The 7882-nt window shown below is 38.3% G+C and overlaps 2 non-coding genes across 2 annotated transcripts; both read right to left on the bottom strand.

The window, feature by feature from the left end:
* Positions 1–2572: 2572 nt before the first annotated feature.
* On the bottom strand, positions 2573–2676 carry LOC138834507 (U6 spliceosomal RNA). Its single transcript, XR_011374151.1, has one exon. It is a non-coding gene; the product is annotated as a U6 spliceosomal RNA (small nuclear RNA).
* A 4374-nt stretch (positions 2677–7050) lies between these two features.
* Positions 7051–7154, bottom strand: LOC138834509 (U6 spliceosomal RNA). The gene has a single exon (XR_011374153.1). It is a non-coding gene; the product is annotated as a U6 spliceosomal RNA (small nuclear RNA).
* Between the last annotated feature and the right edge of the window lie 728 nt (positions 7155–7882).

Here is a 7882-nt window from a genome sequence, read left to right as displayed (position 1 = left end):
AGCCGGGTGGTGGTGGCTCACACATAAAATCCTAACTACTCAGGAGGCTGAAATCTGAGGATCACGATTCAAAGCTAGCCTAGGAAGGAAAAGTCCATGAGACTCTTATCTCCAAGGAACCACACAGAAAACTGGAATTGGCACTGTAGCTAAAGTGGTAGAGCATTAGCCTTGAGCTGAAGAGCTTAGGGATAGCACCGAGGCCCAGAAGTCAATCCCCACGACAAATAAAAACAAACAAACAAACAAAAAACTGCCACAACTGAATTGTGACTTAGGTGCTAGATTTCTTTTTTGTTGTTGTTGTTTTAAATTTAATTTTATTTTATTTGTGAACATACTGTACAGAGGAGTTACAATTACATGGGCAGGATAATGCATACATTTCTTACCAAGCATTGCAGCCTCCTCCTGTGTTTACCCTTCACATCCCTTCCCAGCCTCCCCCCTCCCCCCCATTCCCAATCCTTTTCCTTCCCCCCCCTTCCCCCCCCACCCAGACCGACGTTGTAAAGCTCGTTTTGGACATGACAACTTGTACTTCTCATTGTTGCAACAGGTCCACCTGTATCCTTAAACAACTGTTTTTTCCCCATCGCTAGATTTCTTTCTTCCCATAAATGAGGTATGAGTTCAATCCCGAGTTGTTCATACCAAAGCAATCCAATAAAAGCATACTAAGAACTAACTAACAAAAAATATGTCATTCGTTGTAAAGAAAATTAAAACTTATGAAAATAATTGAAAGAGAGCTAAAAGGAGAACCATGGCTCAATAGTGAACAGCAACTTAAGCCATACCACCATTTCAAGTTTTTAGCTATTTATTGGCAAAATGAATATCACAGACATTGCTGCTTGGGATCCCTTTGAATCTGGATCCTCAGATTTCAGCCTCCTATGTAGCTGGGATTACAGGTGTAAGACACCAGCAGTCTGAGATATGCATTTATTTTGTCATGTTTTGTGGCAAATTATCACAAATTAATTTGTTTGGCCACTGAATACCAACTATTGTAGGATATAAGATTGGGCTGGTAACTTGGGTGTGGTTTGTCTATAGTAGCTGCTCAGTTTCTAGCAGGGGCCACTAGCCTATAGTCTCTCACAGAATGTGGGGATCTCTTACAAGCTTATGGGATGCCTAGTAGGGTTTAGGTTCTGTGGTGGTGAGACTGTGGTTTCTGCTTTCTGGTCTCCTATCATACAGCCACTGTTGTCAGCTCCTAGGCACCCCCATACTTTCTTGAGAAACATTCTCCTTACTGTTTGATTCATTCTGTTTGCATCACTGACTTCTAGAAAGGCCTTAATTTGCACTCACACCTTGGAAATAACTCATACCAACTCTTGTGGGAACTAATTACATTTGTAGAATCTGTTTAATTTTGTTATCTACCAGAGCATATAGTGGGGTTAGATCCTGCCCGACTGGAAGATAAAAGACTTCCCAAGGGTCTGAGTTGTTGTGTATCACCTGATACACATTAAAAGCTATTTATTGGGGCTGGGAAGGTGGCTCAGAGGTAGAGCGCTTGCCTTGCATGCATGAGGCCCTGGGTTCGATTCCTCAGCACCACATACGCAGAAAAAAAAAAGCCGGAAGTGGCATTGTGGCTCAAGTGGTACAGTGCTAGACTTGAGCTGAAGAGATGAGGGACAGCGCCCAGGCCAGAGTTCAGGCCCATGACCGGACCCCCCCCCCAAAAAAAAAGCTATTTATTATCTGGGCACTGGTGGCTCATTCTTGTAATCCTAGCTATCTGGAGGATGAAATCTGAGGTTCCCAGTTCAAAGGCAGCCTGGGAATGAAAGGTTTAAATCCAATAAACCACTCAGAAAGCTGGAAGTGGTACTGTAGCTCAACTGGTATAGCACTCACTTTGAGCTGAAGAGCTGAAGGATTGCGCAGAAACCAGAGTTGAATCCTCAGAATTACAAAAAGAAAAACATTGGAAAAAGCTATTTATTATTCTAAGTGTCCTCAATTTCAGACACTGGTAATGTTGAGTTATTGTTTGACATTAACCAATGAAGTGTGAAATTTAAGAAAATGAAAGATAGTTCCTTGGGTGGAGTGGAAAATATTTTGGCAGTTATAGGTAATGAAACACAGTTAGGAGTTAAATTGAGGATAGATTCAAGAGCAATGGCCGTGGCTTCAGAGATGGGACAGAGCTAAACATGTTAGACATATGTTAAAAAGAGAACATGGGGCTTGGAATGTGGTTTAGTGGTAGAGTGCTTTCCTAGCATGCATGTAGCCCTGGGTTCAATTACTTAGTACCACATAAACAGAAAAAGCCAGAAGTTGCCCTGTGGCTCAGGTCAAAGGGTGCAAGGCTTGTGCAAAAAAGAAGCTCAGTGACAGTGCCCAGGCCCTCAGTTCATGCTCCAGGACTGCCAAAAAATAAAAAGACAGAACATGTCAATAATGAATGAGGGAGGGATCCAGAAACCAAATTCCTCACTGAATATTTTCTCTATTTCAATATCATTCCAGAGAGAAAAATGAGGCATAAAGATGGTCCAGAAAGAACATATCTTATGAAGTAATACAAGATTCTTTAAAAAAAAATATGGAATGCTTCACATATTTGCATGTCATCCTTGTGCAGGGACCATGCTAATCTCTGTATCATTCCAATTTTAGTATATGTGCTGCCAAAGTGAGCACTACAAAAAAATTTTTTTTACTGCAACTGGCCTGTAGAGACAATCCATTAGACATAATTGTGACTTGCAATAGCATAAGAGCTCATTGTAATAGCACAAGTGCTTTCTGGATATTATGTATGGGTCCTGAGCCTTGATAAAAGCCTAGGTGCTATTCCTATGTTTTTCCTCAATAATATTACTCTATTACTTAAACCACAGCTCCATTTCTGACTTTTCTGGTGATGAAATGGAGATAAGAGTGTCATGGACTTTTCCTGGCTCACCTGGCATAACATTGGTATAACATTGGGTTAATACCTGGGATAACATTAATAATGTCAAAAATCTCAGCATTCTGAAGAGCTAGAATTATAGTTATGAGCCATTAGTACACAGAGAAATATTTCTTTTTCAGTGGAATGAATTAAGAATACAGATTCTTAAGGAAGATTCACCCTCAGTACTAAGTAAATCATCAAGAACAGTTTACGTGGATACACACACACACACACACACACACACACACACACACACACACACACACACACACACACAAGCACACAACCAGACACACAAACCCACATAAACATCTCAGGGATCTGTATCTCTTTCCCCTAAAGAGTAGTATGGTCTAATGGGCAAACTGTGGTGTCACAGTCATGTAATCCCAGATATTGAGAGGTAGAGGTATAAGAGCATGGGGTACTAAGGGTGACTTGGGTGAAGTTAGCACAAGATCCTATATGAAAAGCAAACTGAGAAAGAAAGAAAAAGAGTTGGGTGCATGTAGGCACAAGTGGCAAGTTATGTGCCTAGTAAGTTTAAGGCCCTCAGTTTAATCCTCAATTCCATGAAAAAGACAAAAGGAATAAAATCTCAGTCCATTTTGTCATTGTTTAAAATCAATTAACCTGTATACTTCATGAGGAATATAAGGTCTATTTCAAGCCTAATAGTAGTAGCTGGAAAGTCTATATAGCATGGTAGCACATGGGACAAGGCCCCGTAGGTGCATCATATCACAGAGGATCTCAGCATTATGGCATGTGCTAGAATGACAGGGATTAAGGGGCATAGGTTGCTTTTAACAACTGATAACAGTGATAACGTTAGTCCCTTGAGAGTTGATGAGATAACATTTATCCATTTATGACTGAAACATCTTTTAAGGTTTCTACCTCCTGACACTGCTACATTGAATAGTTAAACTTCAGTATGAGCTTTGATGGTGACAGACCATTAACAGGCTTCTGACCGAGGCAGGTGAGACCATTGGAAGCCAAGGATGTTAATACAACTAGGCACCTTGGACAACTGCTTCGATCTCATTGATTCTGATATTTACTGTATTTGGGGCCATCTCACAGCCAAGATCCATCAAGTCCATGTCTGTTCCATGTGCCAGTGTCAGTTATGCTGAGTGTTACATAAACCACTAGACAATAGGGAGAAATAGGATGGAGATAGACACAAAAATGTAAGTTTGGCATTCTTCTTGGCCCTTAAATAACATTAAAAGATTTATGTAGGTAAGTCATGAGAAAGCTCTATGTCGTTATAAAATACATACAGCCATATAATAACTACTCTACCACCCTGAAAGATACCTTGTAGAACAGCCTGTTTACACATAATACAGACACCCCTATGAACACAAAAGATGGAAAAAACAAACAAGTTTCGGTTTACAAAAGTAATTGTCAACCTCAGAGTCAAAGCAGACACCCTGAAAACAGTAATGGAAAGAATAGGAGAAACACTAGGTCTCCTTGGCACAAGTCAAAATTTCCTTACTAGAGACCCAGAAACACAACAAATCAAAGTTACACAAATGGGATTTCATGAAAGTGCAGAGCTTGTGCATGGCAAAGGACATAACTAGCAAAATCCATAGAAAGCCCACCGATTAGGAGAAGATTAACCATACAACAGACAAGGATCTCATATCTAAAATGTGCTTGGAACTCACAAAAATAAAACCTCCAACAAGAAATCCTCAAAGAAACAACTGTGCAATAAATAAGTGGGCTAAAGTTTTAAAGAGAAACTTCTCTGAAGAGGAAAGGAGATGGCAAATAGACACATGAAGAAATGCTCAACATTTCTAGCCATAAAAGAAAAGCAAATCACCAAAATTACTCAAGCTGATTTAAAATTTGGCAAAGGAGCAGGGTATAAAAATAACCCTCAAAAATCAATGGCTTTTCTGTATGCCAACAATGAGAAAAGCGTGGTTGAAATCAGGAAAGCAACTCCATTCATAACAGCCCACCCAAAAAATACCTAGGAATTAATTTAACCAAAGAAGGGAAGGACCTCTATAATGTAAACTTTAAAAACATGAAAAGGGAAATCAAAACAGAACTTACAAAGTGGTAAAACCTCCCATGCTCCTGGATTGGAAAGATCAACATCGTGAAAATGGCAATATTTTCCAAGGGTTTCTACCAATTTAATGCAATACCTATCAATATTCCAACCCCTTTCTTCAAGGAATTAAAGAGGCTATCCAAAAATTCATATAGAACAATAAAAAACCCAGAATAGAAAAAAAATCCTTAACATAAAGAACAGTGATGAAGGAATATCAATACCAAATTTCAAACTCTACTACAAAGCCATCGTAATTAAAACAGCTTGGTACTGGCACAAGAACGGACATCAGGAACAATGGAATAGAATTGAAAAGGCAGAAATGAACCTACAGATATATAGCTACCTAATCTTCGATAATGGAGCTAAAAAATAGAATGGAAGAAAGCCTCTTAAGTATATTGTGCTGGCAAAATTGGTTAATCACTTGTAGAAAACTAAAGCTAGATCCTTATATATCAATCTGCACCAGAATCAGCTCCAAATGGATCAAAGACTTCTGAGTCAAAGCAGACACTCTGATGGAATAGGATGGAATAGGAGAAACCCTAGGTCTCCTTGGCACAGGCCGAATTTTTTTTTAATGGAGACCCAGAAACACAACAAATCAAAGAAAGGTTGGACAAATGGGATTGCATGAAATTGCAGAGCTTCTACATGGCAAAGGACATAGTTAACAAGATCAATAGAAAGCCTATGGATTGGGAAAAGATCTTCACTAGCCATTAAACAGAAAAGAGTCTCATATCTAAAATATACCTGCAACTCAAAAAATTATATCTCCCAACAACAAATCCTCAAAGAAACCACTTCTCACTAAATAAGTGGGCTAAAGACTCAAAAAGAAACTTCTCTGAAGAGAAAAGAAGGATGGCCAATAGACACATGAAGAAATGCTCAACCTCCCTAGCCATAAAAGAAATGCAAATAAAAAGAGCAGAAGTACCATCTCACCACAGTTAGAATGGCTATAATCAAGAACTCTAATAACAACAGATTCTGGAGGGGATGTGGATAGAAGAAAACCTTACTGTATTGTTGTGGGAGTGTAAACGTATTCAACCACTTTGGAAAGTTTATGGAGGTTCCTCAAAAGACTCCACATAGAGCTCCCCTATGACCCAGAACTAGCACTTTTGGGCATTTACCCAAATGTTCACAAACAAGATCATACTAATGCTACCAGCACGACTATGTTTATTGCAGCATTATTTACCATAACTAAGATATGGAACCAACACAGATACCCCTAAGTTGATGAATGGATCAAGAAAATGTGGTATATATACACAATTCCATGCCTCCATAGAATTTCTTTGTCCAATTTGTTAGGAAATGGAAAGACTTGGAACAAATTATATTAAGTGAAATAAGCCATACCCAAGAAACATAGATCCCATGTTTTCCCTTATTTGCAATAACTAGTATATGTCTGAGAAAAACAGAAATTTTTAGACATGTTGATGTTAGGCGAAATGAACCCCAAGATAATTTTTTCTTTCTTGTGATTGTTTCCAACATATTTATAAATTGATTTCTTTGTTGCTTTCTTTGTACCTCCCCCATGGTATAACTCCTGTTTTCACTGCATTTGATTCTGGTACCCTGCATCTTGTATATACATTTTTCTAATTTGGAGAAGGTAAGGGAAAACATAAAATGCTTAAACAGGGATACGGGTTGACCCATTGTAAAAATGCAATGTACAAGACCCTACGTTGAAAACAAACATTAGAACTTCGGAGGTGGGGAGAATACTCGTGGAGGTGGGAGAGAAGGAATGGTAGGGGAAAAACAAAGGAGGAGGCAACAATGCTTGATAGGAAATATACTTGATAGGAAATTACCTTACTCATTTAATTGTAGCCCCTCTGCACACTATTTTTTTTATAATAAAAGACATACAAAAATTAATTCAATGTATGATTATGGGCCAGTACTAGGATTTGAATTTATGGGCCTTCCACTTACTTTCACACTTCAAACTGGGATCTCTATCTGTCTTTATTTATTTATTTTTTAAAATCAGGAATGCTTCACAAATATGCGAGTCATTCTTGCACAAGGGCCATGCTAATCTCTGTATTGTTCCAATTTTTGTATATGTGCTGCCAAAGTGAGCAATCTTTAATTTTTGTTGATCTTTTTTTCAAGGATAAATCTAATAACATTGTCCCCTAATTTTGTATAAAATAAGTTTTGGACATATATTTAATATGTAATATATTTGTGTGATATATACGTATATACATACTATTTATCTGCAGGAGTTGGGCACACTGAAACAATTGAAGGCACTGATTTAATTTCACTGCTGTCATTCTATTTTAAGACTTTTTTAAAATCAAAACATTTATGACCATGATTTCATCGAATGTCCTGTCCAATATTGATTTGTGTGTATCAGGCAGGCTGTACCTCATCTCACACAAGAGTGCAAGAATAATAGGGTTTAACTCATTACAAGTGGCTCATCAGGACATAGGAAATATCCCTCAATTTGGTTGAGCTGATCTCCATTGTTTGTTGTATACTATGCCTCTGCTTTGGCTATGCAGTTTACCATTTCAAGATGATATTTTGTTCTTTTGGAGACAGATGAATGGAGAAATGTATGTGGCCTCCAAGACAATTACCTGTATAAGGTTAAAATTCATACTTTCAAATGGGATATTTGCCATCCCTGTAGAATACAAATGAGGACTCCCACGCACCAGCTATCTACTTTGCAGCCATTGTAATATTCATGGAAGCAATATTTTATAGGGACAAAATTAAGGTACCAAATATGTCCTTCAGCAACTACCCTACGGAAATCCTTATGCTCATGCCAAAGTCATTGAACTTCACAT

Source organism: Dipodomys merriami, unplaced genomic scaffold (assembly GCF_024711535.1).
Source record: "Dipodomys merriami isolate MVZ:Mamm:240054 unplaced genomic scaffold, mDipMer1.0.p SCAF_217, whole genome shotgun sequence".
Taxonomy (NCBI): domain Eukaryota; kingdom Metazoa; phylum Chordata; class Mammalia; order Rodentia; family Heteromyidae; genus Dipodomys; species Dipodomys merriami.
The sequence above is the reverse complement of the archived record's forward strand: the minus strand, read 5'-3'. Positions and strand labels throughout refer to the sequence as shown.